Genomic DNA, 20,522 nt, shown 5'->3' with positions numbered 1-20,522 from the left:
GGCCTTTAACACTTGGCTGGGAGAACAGGGGGCCTTTAACATTTGGCTGGAAACCGCCTCCCCCCGCAAACCCAGAGGCGGCGGAGGTGGAGAGGTTTCGTAAGGGCAGCGAGACGGGGCGATCGGATGTAATATGATACGCCCCGACCCGTGAGTGAGCTCTAGCGAGTGAATGCAACCGTCAGGACTGCTTTTTCCTGTTAATAACAGTCCTGAGGTCTGCTCTGGGGGGCTGTTGAGGGCGGCGAGTCGATCCCCAAGCTCTTCGCGGGGGAGCACGACTCGCCACGCTCTCTTTCTTTGCGTCCCTGGGTCTCGAGGGACCGGGAAGAGGTCGGGATACCGTGACAGATAACCCCTCCCTTTGTGTGCGGCGAGGCAAAAACTGCGTAAAAGCCTCCTCATGCTTTTTAACTTCTGTAAATTTAGTGACCACAGAATCAACCGCATCACCAAACAGACCCGATGGGGAAACAGGGGCATCTAAGAGAAACACTCTATCTTTCTCTTTTATTCCAGACAGATTTAACCATAAGTGCCTCTCCGTGCTAACCAAAGCAGACATTGAACGGCCGATAGCGCGAGCCGTTTGCTTGGTAGCACGGAGAGACAGATCTGTAGCCCTGCGTAATTTATCGAATGCCTCTCTATCAATGGTCTCGCCCCCACTCAAATCTTTTAATAAATCAGCCTGGTACGCCTGTAATACCGCCATCGTATGCAGCGCAGCACCAGCCTGACCCGCAGCTTGATAAGCTTTTCCTACCAATGATGAAGTTATTCTACACGGCTTCGTGGGCAGGATAGGTTTTTTCAAAGACGATGCCGAGCCAGGCGAGAGATAACTCGCGAGCGTCTCTTCAACCTGAGGCATCTCTGTATACCCGCGCGTCTTCGCACCCACGATAGTCGAATAAACCGACGTCGAAGGCACGAAAACACGCGAAGTGTATGGTCTCTTCCACGATTTATTTAGCTCACCGTGGAGATCTTCAAAGAAGGGGAGAGGCTCATGTTTCGTCCTCTCCCCTTTGTCAGTAGACAGAAACCTATCGCCTAATTTGCTTCGTTTGGGTGTCTCTGGCTCGCGAGGCCAGTCAATCTGTAATCTGGCCACCGCACGGGTTACCACCTCGAGAAGCTCCTCGACCGACCCATGATCGCGCGAGGAACGCTCGGAGGCTGGCTTATCAAAATCCGCAGAACCGAGAGAGAAATCATCATCATCATCGTTATCATCCCCCACATGAACCGAAGAGGCACTGGAGTGCGCTTCGGGATCATGTGAAGGAATACATGGATCTGGTGACAAAGCAAAAGAAGAGGACTCGCCCGTCTCTTGCTCGTCAGCCAAATCCATCTGGGAGCCCCATGATTTTAAGTTTTTAGGTGCGGATATAAAGTAATCACGGCGAGCACGAAGCATCTTGATGGAAAATGACTCGCAATGCTCGCACTCATCTGTTTGTAAAGCCGTGACCGCATGCTCCTCCCCCAAACACACAAAGCAGTAAGTGTGTGTGTCGTCCTTAGCGATAGCGCGAGAACAAACACACAACTTAGACTGCTTGTGGCTCTTGTGGCTCTTCTTACTCATCTTTTAGCTTAAACTCTTCTGATATCGGAAAGAGAGAAAAATCTGCACTCTATCTCGTTGGAAACTAACTCCTAACAAAGATCTCGAGTGGAGTTCAAAAGGTAAGAGAGATTGTTCAATGTTATGCACACACACATCAGTAGCGGTCTGAAAACAAAGGACCTGACGAGACACAGCTGGTGTTCATTTATTTATAGCCTCGCGTCACGTGCGCTTTGATGTCATCATCAACCGAGGCTATAATACCTCCGGGTCAATTTCATTGACGTGTTTGCACACTATATTCAGCGGGTCAACGATAAAGGTGTTTCCCCATAGCGCTTAGCAGCGCAGCATTGAGAGTAGCTTTTGAAAGGGAACAAGACAAAATACTAAGAAAATGTTTTCTTGAAAATAATTTTTTGCAGTGTGACTGCTCTTCTGAGGGGGAGCAAACTCAAAACGTGTTTGGAGTGTCGTGTATTGCTTGTGTTTTCAAAATATGTGTTCGTTGCGTCATGTGAGCCATGTGCATCATGTGTTTTGTCGAAATACGTGCCTGCTCCACACACGTCGAAACCGTTATGATAACATTCACAAAATAAACACAAGACACTCCCTTAACAGTAAACTCTGATTACATATGAGATTATGCGAGTATCTGGCAAATGCGAGTGTCTCTTTTATCATAAACCCTTTAGACACATCTGCAGCAGGCACTTATTTTGACAAGATACGTGATGCGCATAGGTTCACTTGACGGGCCGAACACATATTTTGACATAACGAACCACACACCTGACAGGCTACATACATGTTCTGACGAACTTTGCATCGTGCGCCCTTGAAAAAAGAAGTCACCGGCTGCCACTTCCGTCCATATTGTATACTTGCAGAATCTATCCAATCAAACAAAAAGTTACGTACACTTTAAAAATTCCTTGTAATTTTTAAGTTTAATCAACTTAAAATTACAATTAATTTAAACTTTTTTGACTAGTGAGGAGTTGCTATAAATTATTAAATTAAGTTGAAATAACAATCTAATTCAAATTTAATTTTACAATTTCAAGCAACTTTCAAGTTGAAATTAATTGTAATTTAAGTTGATTGAACTCAAATAGTGCAACAAGGAATTTTTACAGTGTAGGCTACTTGACTTTTTTATTGGAGAGATGCTGCAAGTGTATAATATATTGTAAATTCAAGTTCATTAAACTTTTTTCCAGTGCATCAATATAATGTATTACCAGTGAGACCAGACTGGATATCAGCATGCAACATTAAGAACATTACAGTATGACAAAAAAATGAAAAGGGACTTTTGCTAAACCTAAGGTACAACATCCTTTAAGCAAGGTTTATAAGACGAATTACTAGAACAACATAAAGTTTGTGTGTTTTTTTATTAAGACATAAACGTGTATGATTCTGAAAGAAGCTCATGGGACGACGCAAGCTTCCGGATAATTAGTCTGTAATTGTGTGTGGTCGAGCTCGGGATAATTTACAACAGTGTTTGCTTTACTATCGCCTTTGTTTTCCCTAAAAAATCTGCTTAAACATTGTGCCAGGCTTTCCTAAAGGTTAATTGGTAATGATCCCAGGCAACCTTGCAGGCCATGCTAATTCAGTTGCCGTAATTGCTCGGCAGAGGACCGCTAACACAAGGGCAGCAAACAGTTTTTTGGTATTACATTTGAGTGACCTTTAGCTGTTACAAGTAATTCTGATTTACACCATCAACAGAGACAGTGTGAGGTGAAAAGACTCTCAATTGCCCGATGAGTCTGTTTGAAAAGGTTGGGACACTAAACAAACGGAAATATACTGAACGTTTTAATAAAACATACAATTCAAATCGACAGTATGTGCAACCAACACAAAAAAAGTATTTTATGAGGAGGCAAATTTGTATTCATTTATATGTTTTTGTACTATTTGCTTTCGCCCCCATATAGGGGTAACGGCGCATTCACACGGGGTGTCAGCATTAACGGTTTTCCGTCTTTCCGCAATACCGCAACTTATACAACCCGGAAGTATTGCCCTCTGACAAGCTGCTGCATGTCCGTGTCTGTTTTAAAGATCGCTCTGAATGGGATCTCTATGAAAAGTCCGTCACAAAAATGGAATTATATCTGCTTTTTGCTCAAAATGTGGTGTTTTTGCAGAAACCTATCCATATTCAAAAGCTGATTACAAAAGAACTACTGAAGGTAGGATGAAACGTTTTTTTTGTTTGAAAGCAGAGGGTCTGTTCTTTCATTTGGTATATTGTATGTTTATATATCTGAAGAAGAACATTTTCTGGAAGGCATTAAACTTTGGTGAAAATCATGAAAAACGCTGGCGCTGGCTGGCAACTTTTTTAAAAAATGCTGGCGGTGAAAGAGTTAATGGGTGACATCATGCGTTGCCGAACTGAATTGTGGATCCGTTGGCGCCGCGTCAATGCCGTTGCTTGCGGCAGAAGTTGAACATTTCTCAACTTTTCAAGCGGCAACGCGTGCGTCAGCCAATCAGATCGCCTTATGCTAATTACCTAGACAGAGCCAGCCAATTACGTTTATGGAAGAACGGAGCATGTGTAGCGGCCACTGTGATTGGCTGTTGGCCACGCTTCAGACATGCCTTCCGTTAAGCGTTAACGCTTACGCCCCGTGTGAATGCGCCGTAAGGGTGGGGTTTCTTTTTTTAATAATAATTCAATTTTTATAGAAATTATGCATGAGAATATTTATTTTAAGCAATATAATTATTGTTAAAACATAACAATTAACTCATTCCCAGCCAGCCATTATTTGAAAAGTCGCCCGCCAGCATTTTTTGTGATTTTCACAAAAGTTTCACAAAATGCCTACCAGGAAATTTCTTGTAAAAATATAGAAACATACAAATATATCGAATGAAAGAACAGACCCTATGCCTTCAAACAAACAATAAACAAACAAACAAAACGGGAAAAAATGTTTCATCCTATATTTTTTCTCTGCTTATAAACTCTTAAATATGGGTATTTTTCTTTAGAAATATATATATTTTTGCAAAAAGCTGAAATAATTGCATTTAAATAATTGCATTCAAAAAGGAATTTTGTTAGATATCAGATTCAGAATGGTTATCAAAACATACATAGGGCCCTATCTTGCACCCAGCGCAAGTGACTTTGTCAGTGACGCATGTATCATTTCGTATTTTGCACTGGCGCACAGCAGGTTTTTCCCTCCACAGACGCACGTCGGCAAACTAGTGAATGAACTTGCGCTCCCTGGGCGGTTCAGCGCAAAAAAAGGAGGCGTGCTCCGGCGCAAACCATCTCTTATGCTATTTTGCCGTTTCAAAAAACAATTGCGCTACTAACCAAAAAAAAAAAAAAATAGTCTAAAGGCAGTGGCGCGTTGCGCGTGGTTCATTATGCTATTTTAAGGGCGCATGCTTGACCATAATGTATAGCGTGCACAACGCGCATTGCTTATTTAATCAACACAGATGCAACAGTTACTTTTTGCAAATCATAAATTGTTACTATAAAAAATATAAGATAAGGGAAATCATTAAATCATCAATTGTTACAATAAAAAATATTAATACATGAGATAAGGGAAATCATTGTGGTGAGCATTGTGGTGATAGTTTTTATTTATTTTGTGTGGCAGCGTTAAACAATTATCATGCAAATAACGATTAAAATATTTTCATACGTTTGTTGTGTGGCTGTATTACGTTTATTTTATCCAAAAAATAATTAAAATGTTTTCATAAGAAACCTTCATGTATGTGAACTTGATTTGTAAGTGTACTTTGGGGTTGGACCTTGCTTGCGTTTCTTGTGTCCGATTTCAAAGCCCCCAAACCCTTTCAGCGGTGAGGGTGGACGCAGCGATGTCCTCCTGTGTGCCCGGCGTGCCCGATTTATGCTGGCAAGCTTGGGATCCCCCCGTCTCCTGACATCATTGTAGTGCTTGGCGCAGCTGATGAGACAATTGCGGCTATTTCCTCTCACGCCTGTTTAACCGACGCTGATTTGGGCGGGTTTCTCCCATCCCCATACAAAACAACTTCTCTGTCTTTGACTGCTCTTACAAGAACGTGGGTCTCCTCGGCTGTGAACCGCTCCTGGCGTGCGCCTGTCAAATCCGTCATTATAATAGCAACCCACCATGGAACTTGCGCCCTTGCGTTTAAAGGGAATGTTGGATAGCGTTCTGATTGGTTTATTTGACGTTACGCCCAAACCACACCTATGAATAATGAACCTACTTCAGACCAACCCCTTATTGATTTGCGCCCGGCGCAAGACTTATTTCTCCCGCCGGGAAAATAGCAACAGCGCCCAAGATTCGCCCACAAAGTCACTTGCGCTTTGCGCTTCGGACTTGCGTTTCAGATCGTTAAAATAGAGCCCATAGAGTTTAAAATGAGTAAATAACGTTTTGGCTTCAGTTTTTTATAAATTGCATCTTACATACAAATATATCAAATGAAAAAAAACAAACCCTCTGCTTTCAAACAAACAAAACCAACAAGTCTTATATAGTAGTCAACATTTGAAGTGAATCAAAAACATTCATCAAATTTGTCCTAAAACAAGAACGGGTATTGGATATTGGTTGTAAGAAAACTTTTAGGAAAGGTTTTGATCCACTTCAAATGTTGACAAGTGTATAATAAATATATGGGGACCAAGTCTTATTTAATAAATGTATTGAAATCATTTATTTCTTTTACTATAAGAAGTCATAAAATATAAAAACACAAATTCTTATAAAGTTGTTTTTGATAATTGTGTGTTTGTGCATTCGTGTCTGTCAGCATGCACCTGCGTATGTTTACTCATACGTGTCTGTGTTGCTTGGGTCCCACAAAACACATTTTTTATTTATTTCTTTTACAACACAGCAAGCCACCAAAAAGACTCAGAAAGTACAGCAATGCCATGAGAATCATTTCTAAAGAAGAGTCAGTCCTTCCCACTTCTATTGAAATTCTGTGCACTCGCTGTTATCAGCTTTCCCGCTAAGTACAATGGAAATGCACTTTCGTGTTTTTTTCATTATCATAGACATTATGTAAAGCTTTCGGCTGTGCTGCGAGATTTGCTTTGAGATTGCAGCGTGTGTGAGCAAAGACTTGCAGAAAGAGAATTTTGATCTGGCATGCTGCGATGTGCAGTCTGGGTCAATGGGACCTTGGACAAAGACATGACATGAAAAGTGAAACATGACATCATCAAAACGTCAAAAACATAACTTATGTATATCTGATAATTCAACGTGATCTCACGAGAATACGTGTATTTTTATGTTAAGTGTGGTTGTACCACAAATACATTTACTTACGTTTTCATACACATTGAAATATATAATATAGACGTGTTGACAGGACTAATACATTCTTTATTTACATACAGCTTTCCAGACGTACAGATTTGTATGTATGCAGACAATGGCTTTCTTACTCATATTAATGACATGTTTTCATTTATATTTCAACCTGATCTCACGAATTTCCGTGGCATAGTCACGGAATTTTGTGGTCATTTTTCCGTGGCATTCTCACGGATCTCCGCATTTTTCCGTGGCCCTGCTACGGACTGTCTTTTTCGTGGCATTCTCACGGATTGGTTACTCAACTGTTTTGTCCTATTTTCTTACCATTTTCGCTTCGGTTTAGGGTTAGATTTACATGAAATGACATCCCTACCCAAACCCAACTCTAACCCCAACGCCAGGCAACAATTGTTTAAAGTTTAGAAAATATAAAAGAATAAAGCAGAAAAAATAGTATAAACCAATAGTTAAAGTGACATATTAACGCAAACACCAAATCCAACCCTAAACCGAAGCGAAAATGGTTTGAAAACAGGAAAAAGCAGCTGAGTAACCAATCCGTGAGAATGCCACGAAAAAGACAGTCCGCAGCAGGGCCACGGAAAAATGCGGAGATCCGCGAGAACGCCACGGAAAAACGAGCACAAAATTCCGTGACTATGCCACGGAACTTTGTGAGATCATGTTGTTATATTTACATTATTTACATTATTTACAGTACTTTGTAAACTATTATTTAAGACAGTTTACCCATTTACTTAATGAAATGTGCATTACTTTCAGAAAATTACATAATACTAAACAAGACTGCACTTCAAAACCTTAAAATAAATCATATTTATGTAATCGTTTAACTATTTTGTAATATTTCGTTTGTTTGCCATGGCACATAAAATGCGTTTTTCCCTATGCAACAATTATTACACCAAAATTGAGAAACCAAATAAATAAAATGACAAAAAAAGATGCCCTATTTAAATGAATGGGAAGGACTGGCGTATCATATGCACGCCAAAGTGGAATTTGGCGTATGTATTGCACAATTTTACACTTTGAAATATCTACTTGAAACTGGGTTCATATATTCACAAAAGCCATCTTGATCCGTCAGCGACCATAAATGTCAAATCTCGAATTTGTTATTCATTTGAATTAAAAAATATTGCACTTCAAGGAGTTTTACGACACATTGCTTTACGGCAGTGATATTAAACGCTCATTGGCTCTTGTGTGCTACGTCACAGATTTTGCAACATTGCCGTCTATCAGTCGATGGACTTTTGAAATTTGAAATGCGCGCCTTCAAAGAGAGAAGCTGGATTAATGTTTTCGTGGATTAATAACATCAATACTTCTCACATTCTTTTATTTTTTGTATATAAAGGGTTTGGGTTTAGGGTAAGGTTTGGTAGGGTTAAGGTCGATAAAATTGTTAAAAGGAAATTATACAGCAATCTTTATAAGATTTGTTAATTTTTAACGTTTTGTAGACGTTTTGTAAATGTTGCAAATATGTCTACATTGTAGCATCTTTTTAAATGTAAAAATATGTTTTGTGTTTTTGAAAGTTACATATTAATACTATGTATTAACAGTTATACCAGGCTGGATAATTCTATTGTAAATCCAATGCAATACATATAGTATAATAAATGTAAACAGGGTACAGGGTACCAAAATATGCCCGTCACATATAACCTCGATAACAAAATAAACAATATATTTGGCATTAAAAAGTCAACATTGTTATTTGCAAGTACAGTTTTGTTTCCCCAAATGCGCAATACCAAAAAGACTGCACTATTTTTTTTTTCTTTAGATTTGATATATGTCCCTGACATGTTCTTGAGAGGTTTCAAATGCACCATATAATCCGGCTTTAGATCAGGGGTAACAGCGTAACTCTACAGGACATTGTCACAAATATCAGCAAAACACATGGGAGAACATTTTAACAATGACATCTCCTGGGTTTATCCAGAGGACATCTTAGTGACTTTTAAATGCATGCACACTCCTAAGGGTCCATCAGATCAAAGGCATGTAAAGGAACAATTTCTTTCTTATCTTTTTATAGTCTGTTATACCTTTATCCACTAGGTTCTGATGATGTTAAAGCTTCTTTATGGAACCGAACAGCTAGACAAATTATCGCTTAATGATGTTTTCAACTCAGAAGGCAAAAGGCTCCTGCCCTTAGTAACAGATGGGCACCCCAACATGTTTTGATTCACACCATCTGCTGACTCCTGAATAAACAATCGGCGAAAACAAACGCTTGCATTGTGTGCCACATATCAGGTCTGCCCCGAACTCCCTTTGGAATGCAGTTTCCCCGAGCTGAAATCGTTCCTGCTGTATGCCATCTCGCACAGCCTATCTTTGTTAAACACTTGTTGCGGATGCTTCTCTGACCCTCGTTCAAACTCCGTTAGCTCGCCTTTATCTGAACCCTTGAATGCCTGTGGTGCATGTTTGGAGAAGCCATGGTGGTCCTCGTGAAGATCTGGTGCACTAAATATATAATAATGGATTTTTATTATTTGTATTTACAGTTTCTCATATTGTTATGATGATATTGATGATATGCACATACCTGGCACAATGAATTAGTCCTTGCCAATGTCGTTTGCATTGTTTTTATTTTGATCTTCAGTTTTATCAGCGACAGGAAAAAATACCAAGCAATAACCTGGAATCGACGTCCGTGTCCATCAGCCATTTCATCTACAAGTTTTTAGGCCAACATCAAAGTTTTTCTTGAACATTTACCCTTTCAGGATGATATTATAAATCTGGTCTTTAATGAAGCAATCGATCAATAGAAATAGTTTGTCACGGTTCAGGTTAATGTGACATCGATCATTATCAAGAATCATTTAAAATCGATTGGCAGCACAAACATTCATATTTTTGAACATTTCTTACAATACATCTCTAAGCCATAAATTTAATCTAAACGTTGTAGAGTAAATCACCTTTTAATTTGTAATTTCTTCTTGTTCAAGACCTCGATAATTCAATATGACCTATATCCAATCTGGTCTAGCACTCTTTTAATTAAACCAATTTGCTTTTAAATTAAGGGTACCATTAAATTTATTGGTAAAACAAAAGACTTTTGCTCTCGAAATTGCAAAGTAGTTTTCAATTAATCTTAAAACTCCCTCTCATAATTCTCTCTCAGATGTCTTCTTGATGTTTTGCATTAAACATGTGCAAAACTTTTTTTTATTAATTATGCAAAACTCAATAGGCAGAATGGAAAATGTTTGCTTTTATCTTTCTGCTGTAATTGTTGTCGTACTAAGTGGAAGGATGGATATAATTATGACACAAGTATTGGTTTTAAACCATTAATATCCTGTGCACTGAACTCACTGAATGCTACTGGGCAGCTATTTATTTTTCAGACTGTTTCTTCATTCGTTTGCAGCGTTGTGAGTGGTCATCAATTACAAAGGTCTGCCATAGTGAATATACTGTAATTCTCGCAAACAGGTTTGACGGATACATGTTTAGTCTAAAATATATGCTTCAAACTATGATAAGTTACAATCTCGTAATGCAAATTGAGTGACTTGGGCATGCATGCAAACGTATGTGACATTGCAATTAAATGTGACACATAAAATTGCAATCATATATATATATATATACAATGTATGACATAATACAATCAAAGTGTCTAGAATGAAAACTATTCTCAGAAATAACTTTTAATGGCTTTTCCTATAATTCTTGGAAACAATATTCATGTATACAGCACATGTCCTTAGCAGGGGGCCCGTAGCTGCCAAAGGTCCAGATTTTAAGATTTTAAATTATGATGGGCAATACAGGGCTTAACCATGAGGGGCAAGTGTGAACGATGCTTGGGCCATTTGACAGATTGGGCGTGTTTTATGTAATGATTTTTTGTGGTGGAGCCAGTGACCGGGCCAGCAGAAAAAAACTTAGTGTTGAGCCATGCAATAATTAATCGGCCAAAATAAAAATGATTTAAACTATACAGAAGCTTTAATCTTGTTGAAAGCAGCACATCTAAGAATCTCATTCATTGAATGTGTGAAACATGCATGCAACATATATAATAATAATAATTATAATATAAAATGAGAGGAAAACTGCAAAAAGGTCCAAAAAAAACTTCCAGTAGGCTGGCTACGGCCCTGATGTATTTTCTTAAAGGAAAACACGACTGTTTTTCCATATTTTACTATGTTTTTACCTCAATTTAGATTAATTAATACATACCTATCTTTTTTCAAAGCGTGCACTTAATCTTTGTACAGCACCTCGTGAATCTTTGGAGCCATAGGAATGAATGGGGCTAGGCTAAATGCTAACGCATTCAAGAAAAAGATCAAAAGTGGATTGAAAAATATAGGTATGTATTAATTCATATAAGTTGAGGTAAAAATATTGTAAAATATTGAAAAACGGTGGTGTTTTCCTTTAATGTGTTACTTAAGTATCCAAATACATTTTGCGCCACTGTGTGTATATGTACCATGCAAGTAAAAAATCTCAAAACGTTTGACCAAATAAATGATTAAATTTTTTTTTTATGATTTTAACAACCAATATAAACATTCTGGCAATGCATATGAATCTTTTTTTAATCTGTTGGGGCTAATACTGTAAATAAGAGGTAACAAAATGACAAATATATATATATATATATATTAGTGCTTTATAATTTGAATGTAAAACCTGCAAGTGCACAATATCTATTTTACTAAAAAGTTTGGTTTGAACAAGCTATATACACTGTCAGAAAGAAATTGTAAAAAACTGTCACTGGGACGGTACCTTTTAAAAGGTCCTAAATTTACCACCCCTTGTGATGCATTCTTTGGGTACAAGTGTGTACTTTTACAAAGGGTACCGCTTTTGAGGACTATATACTGTATGTATATATACGAAAAAAGGGGAACAACCCTTTTAGACTGTGTGCTAGGCGCACAAACCATTTTCCCGTTGTTAAATTAGCAAATGTGGATTTGGACACACCTTCTAAAGACTGTGCGTGTTAGACCATATGCTTAGATCGTTAAAATATGGCCCTTAATCTTGAACCCGACGTTGGTGATTTCACTTAATTTATTTCTTTATTTGTCAGAAATGGAGCAATGCACCTAGCCTGGCTAACACAAGACCAGTCTCATACACAATGAGACATGGTCTGGGAACCACATTTTAATTTTCTCGTATTTGAGGCGTGGTTTGTGAATGCCCATTATATATATATAATAAAAGAATACTGGCTACCATAATAATACCAAGTATATGGTACACATTTTACAGGCATTTTATTATTAACAGAGACCAGCCATCAGAAAGACTTTGGATGGCCTTTCTTTAAAGTGTCCCAAAATGTTCTCCAAATGTTCAAATCACTGTCATTCTACAATTGAAGTCTCGGTGCCTGAGTTTCAAAATGACATCTTATTCTGACCAGAGCTTAATGTAATCACGCTCCAGCACTCCAAATGCGAAAAGACCATGTCAATTCTTTTGCTCTGACTGAGTTCACCATTAAAAGCTCAGTACCACTTCATGCTATTGTGTACACTTGTTTGAAGTGCAGTAATTGCAGGCATAAAACCCATGTGTGTTCTGCAGTTTACACCAGGCATGTGCTTACTCTACGTTTTATATCACCGCCGGGCCTTTATTTTGAGCCTCGTGACTCATTTCGTGCTATTGATTTTAAAAAACAATGATAAGGACCAAAGCCGCGAGATGAAAAATAAGCAAGAAAAGCGACTGTTAATTGAATCCAGCACTGCTGGCAAAACCTTCAACGCGCTCTCTGCCGCTCGCATCAACAAGCTAGAATTAAAACAGAATGCACTGCTTTGAATAGAGAGCGACTCAACAACTTCAAAGAGATTATCTTAATGATGTGGGCAATGCTAAGCATTAGAATACCATGGTAACAGAGAGATAAGATAGTTTACTGGATGATGGTAATAATGTGGCCCTGTCTGTAAAATCCAGGCTAAAGTTTTTAAATCTAACTCAGTCAATATTAAAGATATCAAGGTTATTTTTTCACAGAATGTTCTTTACTTTATGATTTCATCTAGAAAACATGTTTTGCATAGTTTGAACATTTCTTGCATATGCCTTATCTTAATTATTGGGAATAAGTATGAAATTTTTGTTTTCCTGTAGCATTGCAAAAGTCATGAGTTCAATCCGCAGTCAACAGACCAAACCAAATTCACACAGCACGTTGATCCCATAAAAGTCTCATGAAAAACACGTCCCGTAATTGATTCTGGGATCGCTTACGTAAAGGGGGACTAGTAACTTTGTCGTATTTTACCGTATTTACGGACAGCGTCCTGTGTGAACGAAAGGCAGAAACCATGGTGTAATGTGTCATCGCAACAAGAAAATATTGTTCAGCTCTTTGACACGGGGGTTTAAATGCAGATCAACATTCATGACAAGAAATTTCTGCAAACTGGAATGGAGCTATTCACTATCCATGTTGAAGCTGAAATCGATCAGCAGCTTAATTTAATAGCACGGCATGCGCTAGTTTATGATTTTGTCGGAAACAAAAATGCATGCAAGTGGTTTCTTGAGAAAAAGAGAAATCACGGAAAATAAGTAAACTTTGCAGACATTGCAAAAAAAGCGTCTGCCAAATGAGTAAACATTTTATAAAATATAATAAGACAGGGTGGTGCATTTTTCAATTTCTGAAAAATAGAAAAATAAATTAAGTGAAATCACCAATGTCCGGTTCAACATTAAGCGCCCTATTTTAATGATTTAAGAGCATGGCCTAAAGCGCACGGTGCACAGTCTAAAAGTGCACGTCAGAATCCACTTTTGCTAATTTAATGACGGGAAATATGGTTTGTGCGCCTAGCGCACAGTCTAAAATGGTTGTTCCTATTTTTTTGTAATGAGTAATGGGTGTGTTTTTGGCATAATGTGCAATAAACCAACGAGAGTCTCACGTCCCATCCCCTTTAAAAGCCAGTTGCGCTTATGCCATGATAATTTCCTATTTAGATGGCGTAAATTTGTAAACTGATAAAATAAGCGGAGGAAGAAGACAACCAGTTTAACATTTGAAAAGTTTAAAAAAATCGCATTGTTTTTATTTGTATTATAATTGTTAACAAAAACAATATTGCGCCATTGACTTCAGACCAGATTTGTAGTCAATTTTAGTTACCTCAAAATAGCAACGCGCCAACAATGTGCCTGAACACACATTGTTTTCAGACCAGAACGCCCATGGGCGCAATTTTATTTGCTATTTAAAAAACATCCAACCAAATATGGCCACAGAAATTTTTTTCTTAAAAGCAGGGCAACACTTATATAACATATCTTATTTTTCTGTATTTTTTTTAATATGTCAACTGGCTTGCATGAATAGATTTATGTTGAATAGCCAAGGGTCAATTCAACAACAAAAGTTTGTCAATTTGTCCATATGAAATCTTAAAAAGCGTGATTAATAATAAATAATGCATTTTTAATAAAACTTTAAACTGCATTCATAAGAGTAGCCACCTACTAAATATATTCTTCAGTGTCAGGGCATAATTTATGATTGCTCAAGCTTGGCCGTCTGCTCTTGGAAGGTCGAGACAAAAACGTGTCTTCAGAACAACATAAAAGCGTGGCACTAATAATTAAGTGAGATTATACGCTGTCACTCAAATTCAGTTTGCCTCTGTTCAGGTCAACAGCAGCAAATTACAAGCAACTTATCTTATACATTATTGAGCAGACGGGATGTGAAAACTCTCGTGATGGGTACAGCAAGCTGGGACAGATCCGAAACACAGGTCTCTTATTGTAAAATAAATAAATGATCTCAGATCAGTAAATAGGTAAATGTATGGAAATAGCCTGGGTTACACAATCTATATTTGCTTATTAATCATCTGGTACATCATGTGGGACGAGTATCCAGCCAGCTGAATCATTGATTCAGTCCATGCTCTTGACCTCCAATTTTTGTACATGAATCAACCGTTTTGTCTGATTAAAAGCTTTTCATTTCCATCTTAGCCTCACTTCAGATGGAATTTAGCTGACACCTTCATATTTAACCAGAAAAAAAATGTTTTTCACCATTATCCTCAGATGCACCCAAGATCCAACCTCAGCAACTCACTGTTTTCTACAGAAGGTTTTTACTGTAACCAAATACAATACCAAATGTTTATGTTTTAGATATGTATATATATATATGTATATATGTATATGTATATAGATCAATGTTTTAAGCTTATTTCAAACTTAGCAGGCTAAGCTACTTGTGATGTCATAAATCTTAACATCTTTTTAGGCAAATAATAAGAAAGTGATCATAGAAAGGAGAATGTGAACACATTGGTATTCATAGATGCTTTCATCCAAAATGTCTTGCAGTGCATCTTCCCTGGGATTCAAACCTATGACCTTTGCAGTGCTAATGCAATGTACTACCAAGCGAGCTACAGGAACAATCAATCTTACAACCTTTGAAACATATGAAAAAACTTGTTTTGAGACGCAATTATTTGACTGCACTTATTAGAGATGAACTATACATTATAAAAATTGTATTTTCTGAAGAATATGTAAGTGGTGGAACTCTTTGGCACTGTTCTGTAGATGGTTGCCAGATATTCTGCACATTGTTAAGCATTTGCTATTTACTAGACTAGGCAAGACACAAGATTTGAGATACATTACCATTCAGCACACAATTAATGTAGGCTTTCTAAAAAAGCTTTGTTGTTTGACAAAAATGCTGTCAGACAAAAGGCCAAAGCACTGAGGAAAATATATCCCAAATTTATACGGATTAATATTAGCCTTGGGATTAATGGTTTAAAATGAAACTAAGCATTAGTGAATCTTGCCTAGCTGGAAAAAAATCCATTTACATTTAAATATATCAGCATTTTTTAAGCGCACTACTGTTAAAAATCAAGGTGTTGTTTACCTGCATCGTCTTGATGATCACATCTGGTTATCCTTAGGCGTGGTAAAGAGGTTCAGCGGGGGCTAAAGTGCCATGTGTTTTCTCCAACACTCACCTCAAAGGTTTTGATTGCCAAGGGCAAAGATCTGATTTGAGAGGCAGGAGTCTAGAAGACCTCAAGAGCCTCCTCACCACTCAATGAAACGATACAGTGATCCTCTGCGCCCTTCTTTTATTGTTATGCACGAACGAATCAGCCTTTGCAATATTAGCAAAGGCAAAGCTGAAGTTGCTAAGGTGCCAGAAAAATCTCAGAGTGAAATTAATTTAAATTTGAGCTGTCCGGTTTTTGAAGTGCACACAAGAACCAACACACGCAATATGAATAACATTTAAGTCATAATCTGTTTTTCACTGTCATATTGCAAGATTTTTGTGCTATATGAGGTTTATCAATATTTATATATTACTTTCCAGGCTGAATGCAAAAGAATGCGTACATATTTTACTAGTTGGCTAATTCACATGAACTCGTATAAAGTTAATTGTGCTAAAACGTATGATTATCATAAAAAATAAAAACAATAACAAAACCTCATTCCTAACCCCAACGTCACAGGGGTAAAGACAAATAATTAAAAAAAAAATTACAAATGTGGTTGTACACATTAATACAGATTTTTATCTATTATACACAAATGGAAAAATATTGTAGCTCTCATAATGGTAGTTAGACAGTTTAGGAATAAGTTATATAAGTTTATATATATATATATATATATATATATACACTCACCTAAAGGATTGTTAGAAACACATGTTCGATTTCTCATTAATGCAATTATCTGATAAACCAATCACATGGCAGTTGCTTCAATGCATTTAGGGGTGTGATGCCAGACGGGCCAGTCTGAGTATTTCACAATCTGCTCAGTTACTGGGATTTTCATGCACAACCATTTCTAGGGTTTACAAAGAATGGTGTGAAAAGGAAAAAAAATCCAGTGTGCGGCAGTCCTGTGGGCGAAAATGCCAGAGGTCAGAGGAGAATGGGCCGACTGATTCAGGCTGATAGAAGAGCAACTTTGACTGAAATAACCACTCGTTACAACCGAGGTATGCAGCAAAGCATTTGTGAAGTCACAACACGCACAACCTTGAGGCGGATGGGCTACAACAGCAGAAGACCCCACCAGGTACCACTGATCTCCACTACAAACAGGAAAAAGAGGCTACAATCTCACCAAAATTGGACAGTTGAAGATTGGGAAAATGTTGCTTGGTCTGATGAGTCTCAATTTCTGTTGACATTCAGATGGAAGAGTCAGAATTTGGCGTAAACAGAATGAGAACATGGATCCATTATGCCTTGTTACCACCGTGCAGCCTGGTGATGGTGGTGTAATGGTGTGGGGATGTTTTCTTGGCACACTTTAGGCCCCTTAGTGCCAATTTGGCATTGTTCAAATCCCACGGCCTACCTGATCATTGTTTCTAACCATGTCCATCCCTTTATGACCACCATGTACTCATCCTCTGATTGCTACTTCCAGCAGGATAATGCATCATGTCACAAACCTCAAATCATTTCAAATTGGTTTCTTGAACATGACAATGAGTTCCCTGTACTAAAATGGCCACCACAGTCCATCTTTGGGATGTGGTGGAACGGGAGCTTCGTTTCCTGGATGTGCATCCCACAAATCTCCATCAACTGCAAGATGCTATCCTATCAATATGGACAAACATTTCTAAAGAATGCTTTCAGCACCTTGTTGAATCAATGCCACGTAGAATTAAGGCAGTTCTGAAGGCGAAAGGGGGTCAAACACAGTATAAGTATGGTGTTCCTAATAATCCTTTATGTGTATATATTAAGAGTTTCGTTCCAAAACGAGATAACTCCGTTTTTTAAATTGTTCAGAAATCTCGTTGTTTTTTTTTTGGTTGTGCATTCCTATTAATATCAATTCAACTGCAGTTGTTTTTTTTTTTATTTAAACCTTCATAGCTTAAAAAATACCGCTTAGTAGCACCACAAAACAAAATAATAACATGATATCATAATAATAATAAACTTGTTTTGACCAAAACTGTTAAAAAAATGATTTATCTCGTTTTGCAACGAAACTCTTCATATATATACATATACAATTTGTTATAGTCAGCTGAAACAGAGAGTTACAGACATTGAGACTCTTTGGTCTTGTATTACTCTCTTCCACCCCCCCTCTCTGTCTCCCCCCCTCTCTCTCTCTGTCTCTCTCTCTCTCTCTCTCTCTGTCTTTTTATTAGAGGCAACTAATAGAATTTCAAGGAGGCCAAATAGTTACTAACCGAACCGCAGGTCACCGGTCAAAAACCTGTGACCCGGTGTGAACAAAAACTCCTCAGGAGTTTCACAAAGCTGGACTTTATAGCAGTGCTTCCATTTCAAAAACACACTTTTTTTCAAGGCCAAAGCACAAAGAGCACAAAACCCTGACCACATCACCAAAAGAAGAAAGTATACGGCTCCATTGAATCATGTTTCATCTTCCTTCCTGTATTGACGGGTTTATGTTTGGACAAAGATAAAGAACAGAATTTTCAGTCCAGATGGCAATTTGGTCAATCTATAACCATCATATCATATAAATCATTGAGTATAATAAGGGATCTAAATGGCACCACTATCAAAGCAAAAGTGAGTCACTGTAGAGCACAGGTGGATACGTATAGGAACACTGCAAACTATGAATAACTTTTATCAGCACAGAGGTTTTAGTAGTGCTAATGACAAACGATTTTTATGATTTTTATTTGCAATAGATTTTCATTAGTAAATTAATGATAGGTGATTTTACCCAGAAACATTTCTGATATGCTAATATATAATGTTCACATCCTGATAGCAATCACTAACAGTGTTGGCGTAACGCATTACAAGTAACGTGCATTACGTAATAAGATTACTTTTCTGAAGTAACTAGTAAAGTAACACATTACTTTATAAATGTATGCATTAATATCTGAGTTACTTTTTAAAAAAAGTAATGCGAGTTACTTTTCAGTTGAAATAATTTGTTTTCTAAAAATAGTATACTGAATTAAAATGAAACGGAGACGGGAGGCCAGAGCTTGACATTTTTGCGATGGAAACATGCAACTTCTCAGTCATTAAAACACCTGCAGGGCCTGAAAGAGATCAAGCCTCAGCCAAGTAAGAAAAGTAACACAAAAGTAATGTAAGTATTACTTTCCATTGAAAGTAATCAAGTAATGCAATTAGTTACTTTTTTTGGGAGTAACTTAATAATGTAATGCATTACTTTTAAAAGTAACTTTCCCCAACACTGATCACTAAGTGATATTTGTGAACACGGACCACAAGCCACTCATAAGGGTAAATTGTATATGTTGTATGTATGTTTTTTTTTTTAGGACAATATTCAGAGATGCAACTATTTGAAGATCTGAAATCTGCAAAAAATGACTTTAAAGTTTCCGTATAAAGTTCATACCAACTGCATCCACTCACAAAAAAAATACATTTTCGATGCTAAATATCTTCATTGAACATCTTTACTTAACACCTATTTCTTATCTTTAAGAAAAATCTATACTTTTTACTCATACAATGCATTGTTTGCTATTGTTACACGTCCAAATGCAATGATAGGATGTCCGGTGTGCCTGTTAAACGATGTGCAAACCTCCTCTCACCCTGGTCACGCAGACATTTCCCATCATCAGCAGTTTTGACAAGTTCACAGTTTTCAGTTCTTTCATAATTGGACTTTTATCTGTTGCCGCTAGTTGTTTATTCCTCTGCCCATCAGCTGTCAATCGTAGGGTAAGATGATTTCATTATAAAAGCAGTTTTGGTTTGGATAGTTTTGCTATGCAATTCAGGCAACCGTGCATGTCTCTTAAGGTTTTGCAAATCACTTTGAAGGGAGGGTGGGATCTTATGCTTTCAAAGCTAGCTAGCTATAGCTAGCCTCTCCAAAATGCCTACCCAACATATAGTTATGTAACAGTAATGTATCCCTGTACCTCAATTGGTATAGCATTGCATTAGCCACACAAATATCAATGGTTTATTTCTTAAGTAACATGCATGCATGCTCTTAAGTTGCTTTGGATAAAAGCATTTGCCAAATGTATTTATAGTAGGCTACAGTAGGAATCTCGGTCTGAGCTCCATTGCTTGTTTAAAGTGGCCAGCATCACAGACAGCTACTGTCAGAAAAGATCTCATTAAACTGAGGGCATCCGGCACAGGTTGAGGCTCTCACGCAGTAAACCTAAACTAAATCCACAGCAGTTGTGAAGATAGAAAGTCTTTGGTCTCTTAAACTCTAGGGAATGCAAACAAGATAATGACTGAAGATTGATGACTCGTTCATTGACTTAACACAACTACACCAGGTCAACGTGTTTTTGTAGAAAGTAAAGGTAAATGTGACCCTGGACCACAAAATCATAAGGATATATTTTTTTTTATTGAGATTTATGCATCACCTGAAAGCTGAATTAATAAGCTTTCAATTGATGTACAGTTTGTCATATAGTTGTTGGAAAATCTTGAATCTGAGGGTGCAAAATCAAAATATTAATGATAAAAATATGTTTAATATATTTACGGTAGGAAATGTACAAAATATATTAATGGAAC

The sequence above is a fragment of the Misgurnus anguillicaudatus genome, chromosome 3, assembly GCF_027580225.2.
Source record: "Misgurnus anguillicaudatus chromosome 3, ASM2758022v2, whole genome shotgun sequence".
NCBI lineage: Eukaryota > Metazoa > Chordata > Actinopteri > Cypriniformes > Cobitidae > Misgurnus > Misgurnus anguillicaudatus.
The sequence above is the reverse complement of the archived record's forward strand: the minus strand, read 5'-3'. Positions refer to the sequence as shown.